Below are 12,826 nucleotides of genomic sequence, written 5' to 3'. Positions count from 1 at the left end.
TGTTGTGGGGGTTCCCTGGGGGCGTAAAGGTGAGCGTAGGGGGAGAAGGACATGGCTAGACAGTGTCCCGGCAATGCCCCCTGGCACTGCCCTCTGGATAGGTTGGATTGAAGTCTTGTGCTTGGTTTGAGTTTTAAATTATAATCCCATCATGCAATCCGAGAACTTTGTGCACATTACCGCAAATGCTTCTTTCTCAATTGTTACATGGCTTTTCTCTGTCTGATTGAACTTGATGTGGAGATGCCAGCATTGGGCTGGGGTAAACACAGTAAGAAGTCTCACAACACCAGGTTAAAGTCCAACAGGTTTATTTGGTAGCACAAGCCACTAGCTTTCGGATATCGGCTTTTGCTACCAAATAAATGTGTTGGACTTTAACCTGGTGCTGTGAGATTTCTTACTGAGTGATCTTGAGGCAGGATAAGGTGGTCTTTTTTTACTATCTCTTTGAAGGGGGAAACAAAACTGCATCCCTGGATGATGGACGGAATTTTCTAAGATTTTTTTCCAGCTAGCATGAGAACAGGAGAGTTGCTGATCTGTTTTTCGGGTGAGTCTTCACACCCATTCATATGCATTCAGTCATTGAAAATATGGACTAGACCATTTCCAGCCACGAGAGGCAGTGCGCGGGGCTTAATTCACCAGACAGCCAACAACTCAGATCAGAGCCACAAACTGTGCTTGCACAGGTTATGGGAAGAAAACAACTCTGCTGACAGAAGACCCCCAGGTCAGACAGAGTCACCACCCCCTCACCTGGACATTGGAGACCTCTGCCCCCAACATTACGGACCCCCTTACCTTCCAATCCCACACTCTCCACCCACTCCGGACCCCCTTGCACAAGGCACCCTCATCGCCCATCTGCACCCCCACCAACATCCCCCCCCGCTAACCCCAGGGCCCTGATGCTGACTGACTCTCTCTCTCCCCTGCCTCAAACATCACAGCAGCACAAATCCCTCCCCACACCCACCGCCCCATCCATCAGTACACTTGCAAGTGTTGACTTGGCTTTCCCTCCATGCTAAACTCGACGGAATGCCCTAATCAGCACGTGACTCACCCAAACCCCTTCCCTAACAAGGGAGATCTCCATAAAAACCCTAAGGATGGACGGACAGGCAGGCAGTGCAGGGAGAAATGGCTTCCAGGAAGACAGCCTTCTGATTTTCAGATGCTGATCTTGCCAGGTTGCTGGAGGTAGTGGAAGCAAGGTGGGATACTGTTGTCAGACTTTTTACTGTGTTTACGCCAGTCCAACGCCAGCATTCCCACATGATACTCTCTTCCACCCAGCAGGATGCCGTCCCAGAGATCAAAGAACATTTTATATTTACTGAATTCTATCCTATTCAATTGTTTAAGCCCTGAGACAAATAGTTGGTCAAATCATTTATCAATTTCACTAATTTTGAAATTAATACAGATTGACATTTCACAATAGATTTAGTATTAACTTATGTAAAAATTAAAAGGAAAATAGAATGTTGGGCTCTAAGTATCTCTGCATTCTTGTTTTGACATCTGAAGTATTATTTTAATGTCACCTAGGGGAAAAGAACTAGTTACAAGCTGTATAATATAAAGGCATAGTTAATGTATTAAGTATAATTTGCTAACTCGTCTTTAAATATATGTTGAAAAAGTTTTTGCAGGTGGTGTATAAAAGAAATGGTGAACATACTTCTAAAGCATCCAATAGATTAGTAATGGTGGCCTGGAAACATGACCATGGGCTACCCATTTTTGGGGCTGGCAATGGCTCCCTGAGTCTTTAATATAGCAGAATGAAGGCACACACTCTTTCTCAGTTGGATCTGACAGGGGTAAAATATTAATGTTCAAGGCCGATCCCTGAAACAATTATTACATTAATTATCCAATTAATTGAATAATTGGCTTATTCAATTATGGGGCCTAGTCCCTGTTTGAAGGCCTTCTGTAATTTTTGATTACCCAGCATTGGATTGGTTGCATTCAAGAAATCAAGGCTACATGTGGCTTCACAGGCGGCAAGTCACAATCAACCAGCTAAGAATTTAGGGAGAGTCAGAAGAAACAGCCGATGTCGTTCACTTGAAAAACCGCTACAGCACGTACAAGTTCCTCCCCCTATATTCTTGAAAGGGAAATAAGGCATTGTACTTCCTAAGTTTCTCCCTGCTTTTCGTGAAAACATGATTCAGTACAGTTGCAGAGGTGCTGATCACACTCCAGTGTCTTATCCAAGTTGGCATTCTTTGTGGTTGCCCCAAACTGCGATTGTTGGGGAGGATTGTGCTCACTATTTCTGTTGATCAAAATTTTCAAGTTGGATTTGGAGGTGAGGATAAAGGAGGAAATTCCCATCAGGCTGGCTCCAGGACATGCTCCCATCCTCCACAGGATTCTGCAGTTGGCAGTATGATGGCAGGAATGCTTACCAACAAATAACCAATGCGATAGACAGCCAATTCAAGCCCTTAATTTAAGTACTTCTTCCAATATCGTCTACCTTTCCAGCCAACACAAGGTGTAATCAAGTAGTTGTCTGACAGTGACCAGGTCAGGTAGCCATCAGAACCATTCCATGGGGAAGGCACTGTCCTCATAAATGGCAGCAACTGCAGCAGCGTGGGGCTTCCTCTCTCATGTCTCAAGCCCTAATTTTTTGGTCATTCTTATATCCTACACTTGTGGCTGACGATGAATGGAAGTGCCCTCACACATTTTTACACACTTCAGCAGCACTGACCTAAGAGTAGGTCCCTGCGAATCGTTCAGTGCTCAATGGCTTCTTAATGGCTCTCCAGACTTGGGGACCTACTGCCCTGAATTGGAGAGGATCCTGGCAGTCAGTTAATTGGCTGCCTCCTACAAAATCTCCCCTAGAATTCTGCCGTCAGTATTTCCACGTTTTTGGCCTTCATTTCACTGTAACAGCAGGGTAGACCCGGAAATGAAAATTTTGTTCATTACTTCTATTCCAAGCTATTAGCTTAGAACAACAGCAGATATATGAAGTGTGTTTTATAAATTTTTCCTCATGCATAATTGACTTAATTCCGTTAAGGCAATGAGGGACGGGCCGTAAAAATAAAGCTTTGTGCCACTTACACCCCAAGAACAAACAGTAAAAAAAATGTACAGATCACTCCAGCCCGAATGTAGCCAAAAAAGTTCAGCCAACTTTGCAGAGCACCATGTAGTAGGTGTATTGGGTTGATTTTGATTTTAATCCTCTTGGTCAGCAAATATATTTTTTATGTACGGACAATTTTCAAACTTTCAATGCAAGGTGACCTGGATATAATTACAAAGCAATAACTTATTCAAGGTTTCAGATGGCACCATAAACTCAATTAGGCATGAGCTATACATGCTGCTAGTTTTACAGGCTGCTTTATTCTGGTTAGTTTAGTTTCTCTGCCAATAGATGTAACAGTGGTGAGGTCAGTGGAAAGGTCAACATCCAGATCTTCTCGATTTAACATCCAGTTACATGTTTAAGGTATCAGGTCTATCACAGAAAGAAGTTATTAGACAAGGGCCCAGATTTTTGCTACAGAAATGGGTTGCTTGAGCTAGGGAATATTCCGATTTGCCTCGCCTCACCTGCCTCGGTAGAAAGGCTGACAAATGGCGCAATCTTCATTCTGGGGGTTGGGTGGATGCAGGATGGAGTTGGGCCTGCATCCCGGAAACGGAGCATAAGTGGTCTTTGGGGATGGTCAAGTGATGATGGTCAAGTAAAAGACCCACCTCAGTTCTCTGGGACTTCGTCCCGGTTGTATTTTGAGATAGCCTTCACCAAAAGGTACTTATAGCATCTTTACCAGTAAGCTTATGAGACAACATTATCCACAGAGAATCACCCCCTTAACCACCAGACATCCAGCCATCCCCAAACATTCTCATGCCAATCCAACTGCCTCCCTTGGACAGTACCTTGCATTCAATGATATTAAAACATTTCAAGGTTCTTCACAGTCAAAGATACACACTGAGCCGAAGAAAGAGACATAGAACAAAAACATAGACTTTAAGGAACATTGCAAAATGGATGCTGAGGTGGAGAAGTTTAAGAAGAGAATTTCAGAGTTTAAGTCCTGGAAGAATGCTGGTACAGTCACCAACAGTGAGGTGAAGGAAGCAGGGAACAAAAGAAAATAATCAATAAAATATGACAGCATAGTGGTTAGCACTGCTGCCTCACTGAGCCAGGGACCCAGATTCAATTCCAGCCTTGGGTCACTGTCTGTGTGGAGTTTGCACGTTCTTCCTGTGTCTGTGTGGGTTTTCTCCAGGTGCTCCAGTTTCTTCCCACAGTCCAAAGATGTGTGGGTTAGGTTGATTGGCTATTGTAAATTGCCCCTTAGTGTCAGGGGGATCAGCAGGGTAAATACATGGGGTTATGGGAATATATAGGATTGCTGTCAGTGCAGACTTGCTGAGTCAAATGGTTTTCTTCTGTACTCTAGGGATTCTATGATTCTATGATCAGAATTCTCCCCAAATATTTTTATGTGTCAAATTTGCATGAAAATTGGAGTAATCAGTGGGAGTTCAGAGAAGAATCTCCCACACTCTGCATTGCAGAGGTCACCAGTTTATATCATTAAAATTCAGTGAGTGTATTCCCTCCTGGGAGACTGGCACCATAGCACTGAGCAGGGCACTGCGCATGCTTTGATCTGTCAGCGCATGCGTAATGGTTCCTATCTGTCGGCCTCCCAATTTCTGGCCAGCTCGACCACTGGCCAACCCTGTGACCCAGACATCACCAGCTCTCTGCACCCCACAGTCCGAACACCGGCCCCCAATCATTTCTGCACCAGCTCTGAAATCCTTCCCCACCCTCCCCCCCCGGCCCATCCTGATCTCCTGCCCGTCCCCCCCGATTCTCCCACCCACAGTCCCACACCCCCTCTCCCTGGAGTCTCAACTCCCACCCAGCTGACTAGCCCACTCCTACATCCCCAGTCCACCCCAATTGCTGGCCATGTTCCTTCCCCCACCAATCCCAACTGCAGAGTGGCAGCAGGTCTCCCATCTCCACTAAATGCCCCACCAGGCCCTGCACCATCAGACCTCACCCCCTAGGCCTTGCCCCCTATAGGCTCTGCCTCCTTGGCACTGCCATATGCCTGATGGGCTGTGCCAAGGTATTCCCCAGGCATTGGCACTTTGCCCCTTGGGCTCACATTGCCAATGTGCCAATGTCCAGGGGGCACATCCCCTCACTACCCAGCCGTATGGGGGACCTTGATTTCTCCCCCTTCACTCCAGTGGACACGGAGCACTAGCTCACCGTTAGTGGGGAGCTATTGTAATCGCTGCTGGAATGAAACACTCTGGGCCAGAGGGGGGATGGTAGAGAGATTCAGTCTCCAAGTCCTCTAATGAAATTTAAATTATATTTAAATGACCATTGAAATGGTCTTAGTGCCTCCTCCCCGATTTCCACCGTGGAGCTGGCGCCACCAGAATTCCAGAGCTGAGACATACTATCGGGGTGTGAATGCATGCGTGAGCCCCCATGAGCGGGTCAATGCAAGAATCTCCTGGCCCACTATGCTGAAAAATGAGCGCAGCAGAAAGGGAGAATTGCGGCCTATGAATCTATGATTCTATGATTGATGCTGTGTCAGTGATAGAGGAAATCTAAATTCAATAGAAGCTTGATTTAAAATATACAACATTTGCTTTTTTTACCTTGGCAACTGTGAGGAACTGTGAACTGTCTGAAGCAGACTGATCTGTAGTGGTTGATAGTGTAGATACGATACATAAAATTTATGTAGACTTAACTTGATTGTAGAGACAGAGCAATATCCTTTTATGCTTTTAACAATCAGAACGTTATGCCTGATATCACACCAAATAATTTTCCTTCTTTGTTTTGAAAGTATGCAATGACTAAGTTATGACTGAATTTCACAAAGCCCCATAAATGTTATATTCAAGTCTTTTGTAAGCAGTATTCTCTTGCAGTCTGGAAATGTTTTACTTTCTCACAATACAGAGGATAGTAGCATGACAGCAAGCAGTCGAACATTAGAAAAGTTACAGCACAGAAGGAGACTATGCAGTTCAACTTGTCTATGCCAGCCTGGGGACACAGTAAAAAGTCTGACAACACCAGGTTTTAGTCCAACCTATTTATTTGATAATATACTCACAAGCTTTCGAGGGGACTGCCTCTTCGACACAGACATCAAGTTTTTACAGAGATGCCTGGGGACACCCAGGAGCCCTTTTTAATCCCACGTATCAGACCAAACATTGAGTAAAATGTATCCTGGGCTTTCTCTGTTTAAAGGTGCAGTCATTATAAAAGGTAAGCTGCATCAATACTTACTTGGGACTTGGTTAGTAAATAGAATGTAGACATACTTTGATATCTGCTGAACATCTGTTTGTAAGTACTACATCTAAACAGGTTACCAAGTAGACATGTTGATCCAAACATGATTCCACAACACCCCCCCTCGAGTTTAACATATGATTGACTGATATGAGTGATACTTCATCATCTCTGTCATACATTAGCGTATACCTTCTGTTAATCATTTATACTACATTTCCCCAGCATACTATCCTACTTTCAACAGCAATATGAAGCTATAGGCAGAATTCTCCCAACCTGCCCACAGTGGGTTTTGCGGCAGACAAGATCAGGGAATCTAGCGGCAGGCAAAAAGTTGGAAATCTGTCAGCATAAAGAGGGTTTGCAATTCTCCCAATGACAGCTTGATTATCTCACTGGCAGGTAAGGTGAACGTTATTTGCATTCATTTAAATCTCATGGTGCTCATTAAAACAGCTATTCATCACTTCCAATCTTGTGTCAAGCCAGCAGTAAATTATGCCAGTCTCAAAACCATTGAATAGTGTGTGGCATGCACAAGTTGGACTTTAGTTTGCTTATGACTTTAAGTTGAGTGCAACATACATAACGTACCTGCCTTAACGCTGCACCACTTATTTTACGATGAAAGCCACACTACTGTGACTGTAGGGTTGGTCTGCTCCTGCCTTTTGCCATCCTTGTCCAGAAAGACAACACGGTGCTGCACTATTAATACAGGCCTCCATTTTCAGACACTGACTAATACTATGGCTGAGGCTGGGGAGTGCAATGGTCCTCTGCTCCAGTGACTGACACCATTATCCACAAGGACACAAGTGTGCAATGGTCCACTGCTCCAGTCACTGACACCATTATTCACACGGACACAACTGTGCAATGGTCCTCTGCTCCAGTGGCTGACACCATTATCCACAAGGACACAACTGTGCAATGGTACTCACGTAGAACTCTCCTTTCAGAAGCAAGCATTTGGATCAGCGGGGTGGTGAGGGGAGAGTGAAGATGACTAACACAACAAAGCAATACACTAAGGGCTGTGCAGGGGCAAGGACAAACACAAGGACGGCTTGCAAGGGCTGTGAGAGAGGAAAAGGAGCGTGAAAGATGGCAGAAGGTAGACCAAGGGGTGGGTAACTAGAGCCTGACAAAAATACATGAAACGTTGACTATCAAGGATGTCAAAGGGACAACACATTTTTGATTGGAAGCAGATGAATGTTGACTGCAGAATAGGAGGAGGGTTTGTTAGTGTGGAATGTAAGTGATTGATCACATGACGTCTTGGGAAGGTGAGGGTGTGGTTTGAGAATGGACTCCGCAGTTCCTAGTCTTCACAGCAATGGGGAATTCTATGAACGTCCAAGTCCTTAGTCAGGAGTTACAGAGTGCAGACACTCCTTTGGTGGTGTGGAAAGGAGTCCCAAATCATAGGCAGTCCTAGGGCTATGTGGGTCTCCATGTCAGAAGTCAGAGATAGGAGAGAGTCCAGGATGCAGTGGACATGCTTCAGGAGGCGTTCTCCAGCTGGAGGCTGGGGCAAGGCCCGTGTGTTCCAGAGCTTTGAAGTACAGCTTGGTGTGTAGGCCTGTCTCGCAGTCATTGTCTTTGGGCTTGGCTGTCTCCATACTTGGCTGCAGATGGAATGCTGATGGTAACTGGTCGCATCTGCAGTCTGTGTATTGGAAAGATATGAGTGGTGTGGATGGGTTTGGGATGTGAAGTTGTCCTGTAGGGGATCACCTCTGTAGGTGACCATCACAGAATCTTGAGATGGTGTGGGTGGATGTCCACATGAGGCATGGGAACTTCACAGGTGATGGTTTCAAAGGGGAGGGTAGAAATTTCCACCACAACAACTATGGGATCCAAAGGACTTTTGACTTGGTCACTTAGAGCTGATGAGCTTTTGATTGAGCTGAATTTTTGGTTTGATTATTGGTGAAGGCGTGCGTACTGAGGTGTAAATCTGGCACACGGATAGTGAGAGAGCGAATGCTGAATCCCATCTAGAAATAAATGTGAAGAACCACCATCTTGCTGTACCACAATAATGGTACTGGTTTAAAACAAAAGTAACAGCAAATCTGATCGGAAGGAGTCTGAAGGAGGAGTGCACAGCTGGGCTAAGGAGCCCCTTCTGGGGGTGGATGAAGGGGGGGGGCATCTTCTAACTTAAATGGTGCCGCAAGAGTGAACAGAGTAAGCTTAGTTAGAAAGGAAGCATACCTCCTTAGGAAAAAAGCTACTGAAAGCCAATACCTTTATTAGCACTGTTAAAGGAATACTCAGAACTCAGTAGCTTCACATCACAGTCGCTGCATCTGAAGAGTAACCCATAAAATGTAGACTTTATGAACACAGGCAATTGTGCAGAAGCCACAGCCACATCATGTGTTCACCAGAACTGGCATTCATTATGGCTCAAAGTTCTTTTGACCTGGTCACATTGATTTGATTTAATTTGGTTTATTATTTTCTTATGTATTGGTGTACAGTGAAAAGTGTTGTTTCTTGCGCTATACAGACAAAGCATACTGTTCATAGAGTACATATGGGGGGAATTCAAGGAGAGGGTGTAGAAAGTAGTGTTAGAGTCATAGCTCGGGTGTAGAGAAAGATCAAATTAACGTATGGTAGGTCCATTCAAAAGTCCTACTGTGGCAGGGAAAAAGCTGTTCTTGAGTTGGTTGCTACATGATCTCAGACTTCTGCATCTTTTTCCCGACATAAGAAGGTGGAAGAGTGTATGTCCGGGGTGTGTGGGGCCTTAGTTATGCTGGTTGCTTTTCCGAGGCAGCGGAAAGTGTAGACAGATTCAATAGATGCGGAGGCTGGTTTGCGTGATGGACTGGGCTACGTTCACAGCTCTCTGTGGTTTCTTGCACTTTCGATCAGAGCAGGAACCATACTAAGCTGTGATGAACATTTAATTCACCTGCATTTTTGGTTTGATCTTGCGATGAAATTCAGCACTGGGAATTTGCTGTAACATTTTTACCAGGGAGCCTGGAAAATAACAATCAGATGTAACATAACTAAATTCCCCAGGTGCTCTGTACGTGATTTGTTTGTCTCATGGAAAATACTAAACTGATCGTTCTTCCATTTAAACAATCAGCCGTGGATTGTGGAGCCAAAGATCCTGGTTAACTTGAACCTTTTGCATCTGAAAGTTCTTTCTCCTTCAAGTGTGGCACTCCGCAGTGGAGTAACTAGCAGAGCTGTCAAAGAGCTGCTTAATCACGTCATGATGAAATAATACATGGACATTCCATTCCAGCAACCTGTCAGTCATATCTCCAATTAACGCAAGCAGAAGTCTGAGATTACCTTGAATGCTTCTGGAACTTAGATCAAATATTTTCAATAAATGTATCCACCTGAAACAAAGAAGTTAAATCCAACTACAATGCCCTGTTTATTTCCCTTTTTTTTGCAATATGACAGACCTTTTATTGCACATTCTGCTAACTGGAAAGTAGCTACAGAATACCAAGCATGAAACTACTTAAAGTAAAGGAGAACAATTTTGAAATGACTCTCAGCTGCTGGACACAGCAGCCAGATTCAATGCTTGAAGTATGGCTCTCTTACGGATGTCCTTGTGAGCACGAGCCAGATGGGAAAAATTATTCCTGCTGGCCATTTAACACAGAACCCTGTAACCTTTCACTTAAAGCCATCACCATGCTTCCACGTGGACTTTCTTTCTTCACCTCAGACTTGTCGATGATACAAGTGATCTCACGGAGTGTTGAAAAATGAAAAAACAATCTCGAAACGTCAACAAATTGATTGGAAGTGTGTCCTCAGAGGGCCAAATACAATAACAAGCAAGTTCTATTTTCTGTTGCTAAGTATCCTAAAATTTTAAGCAAATAATCAATCAACATACTTTTTTTCCTCATAATTGTGTAGCAGTAGCCTTGGACTGATTTACAAGGGCGCAGTGCTGATCTGAATTTCCTACTGAGTCAAGTATTAGAAAAGGAAATATCTGTACATTTATGTTGCAAGTGTTTGGCACTATGACATTTTCTCATTATTGCTTTAGAACGACTGTTCAGCCAGGAGAACTACACTTTGTGTGTAACTACTCTGACAATGATATCAGAATGGGGGATTGGATTCATTCAGGACCTCCTGGGACATAATCAGCACCCACTGATGAAATCACAGCAAAGGAAATTCTGAACAAATGTCCCAAGATTGAGTTTGACTCACACTTATGACAAGACTAATGTGGACAAAGGGACACCACTAAGTAAAGATATGTTTCTTTTTATGGAAATTAAGAAGCACTGCATAAAAATTTAGACATTTCCCCTTTTCCTTTTAGTACTACATGTTGGAACAGAATGTCTAAAGCAATGGTTCAGTTCTAACTGCATCACTTGCTGATATTATGTCTGTAATTAATTTGGAGGTGATTTGTGGCTTCAACAAGAAAAGGTTTATTAACTAATGTTGTATACATACAAGATGAAGGTCTGTCAGAACAACATACGCAGGTCTATTCTCTCCTCCTCTCTGCCTCCAACTGCAGGTCCTCCATGTCCCAGAGTGTGTATCCTTACTTCTGAATGACCTGGTTTCCCAAGCAGCCTCTCCATAGGGTGTGGCCTGATCACATGGCCTGCAAAGGATCACCCCTTAAAGGGGCTATGTTACCAGGACAACCTTTTTGATTTCACTTCAGTAGACTCGAGCAATTGTGTGCGATTGAAAGTGTGTGAATGTATGTGTCAAATGGGATTCCATTTTGACTTTTGGACAGCGACTGACGGACTGCGATTGTGATACTGCAGTGTTGCCAGGGCACCGCAGTAGCTCCGCAACAACCTTTATTAAAATATATGTTTAAAAAATTTACCAGCGATTTCTGTAGATCCCTGAGTAAAACAGCCTCAGCTTCTGACTGAAGTATGGTGCCATCTTTTGGATGGGACCCTAAGTCTGTTAGCTGTCTACCTTCTCAGGTGGCAGATCCTAAAAAATCCCATGGCACCATTCGCTGAAGAGCAGGGGAGCTCTCCCCATCTTCCTGACCAATATTTATTTCTCAATCTGGAAGCAGACTACACGGTCATTATGACGTTCATGTCTGTGGGACCTAATTGTGCACAAATTAACAATTTCCTACATTACAGCAGCGTTTACATTTCAAAAGAACATAATTGATTCAAAGCATTTTGGGAAGCCCTGAGGTCATGAAGGGGGTTATACAAATGTAACCCTTTCTTTTCTCATATATATAATTTTTGAAGGGTGAAAATTTAATTTTCCTTCCAACCATAAGGAAACACAGGTGAGACTGTATCAATAGAAGTAGATGGAGGGGCAAAGTTGCAAATCCACAATTGCAGTGAGGAGCGTCCCTCATCAGGACTACATTTAAAATCCTGGTGTCCCATGTTATTCCAATTCTAAGTTCTGTCTATGAGTAAAGTTCCTGTTGGCAGTGCATTTAAATTGTCACATTTTTGTGCACCTCACCTTGAATTATCTTGTTCCATTTAATTTGCTTTTTACAAAATAGCCTAGAGGTAAACTTCAGGTTTAAGTGAGTGCGGCTGATGTAACAGGGTTGTTCCACAGGTTTTGGCAATGCAGGCAAAATGGGAGTTCTGAGTCAACATTTGCCAGCAGTGAGACCAGCTCCACTGTATCCCAGAAAGTAGCCCCTTAATTAGGCACTCCGGGACTTGCCATCCAATTAGGATTAGGGCTTGGGCTGCTGATGATGTCAGTCCAACTGGGGGAAGGGGTTGGGAGCTCCAGATTCTCAGCAGCTCCACAGAGAAGTGGGCACTGCCGAGGCAGGTAGGCGGTAACGAGGAGGTCCTATCTTAGGCACCTTCGGAAGGCGAAATTAAATTAATCAGTTAGCAGGACGCTTCTTGGCCTTTTGGCTAAGATCAAGTGTAGTATCGACATGCCGCGCTTGGTTGAAGTCATTAGGTTACATTTTAGCTTCATTTGAAGCAATTTTTTTAAAGCGGCATCTCAGCCTTTTGGCTAAGATGCAAATGAGATCAAGCCTTGGAGAAGGAGCTATACCTACTCCAATCAGCTTGGATCATGTAGATCAAGCCCAAGACAGGAGGTGAGAGCCCTGTCTTGTCAGCTTGGATCGGGAATGTCTCAACTTGTTGGGACTCTGAATTGGATTTGATTGGACTGAATTGGAATAAAGTATTAAAAAAAATTAGCAGGACAATGCTGCCAGGATCCATGGATCACAGGAAATTCCTCCAGATTCATCTTTGGGTCTGCGCCATCTTTTGTGCTCACTGCCCCCTCTTTGGGGCACGGTGCCACCAGCTCCAATGCCTCTCCCCGCAGTCTGTCAGAGGGAAGCAGGCTTCATTAAGCTCATGGTCTCCGCTAGTGGCAAGATCTGCTCCACTGCCAGGAAAAAAGCTGGAGCCCTCTCAGTCACCCTAACTGGGGCATTAAATATGC

General features: G+C 44.2%; 1 non-coding gene across 1 annotated transcript; it reads left to right on the top strand.

The window, feature by feature from the left end:
* The first annotated feature begins 12,253 nt into the window (after nt 1-12,253).
* Nucleotides 12,254-12,453, top strand: LOC145343624 (U2 spliceosomal RNA). Its single transcript, XR_013886761.1, has one exon. It is a non-coding gene; the product is annotated as a U2 spliceosomal RNA (small nuclear RNA).
* Nucleotides 12,454-12,826: the final 373 nt, after the last annotated feature.

This window comes from Carcharhinus amblyrhynchos, chromosome 5 (genome assembly GCF_965287045.1).
Source record: "Carcharhinus amblyrhynchos chromosome 5, sCarAmb.v2.hapA, whole genome shotgun sequence".
NCBI classification, from domain to species: Eukaryota; Metazoa; Chordata; class Chondrichthyes; order Carcharhiniformes; family Carcharhinidae; genus Carcharhinus; species Carcharhinus amblyrhynchos.
Note: the sequence above shows the minus strand (reverse complement) of the source record. Positions and strands in the feature narration are given on the sequence as shown.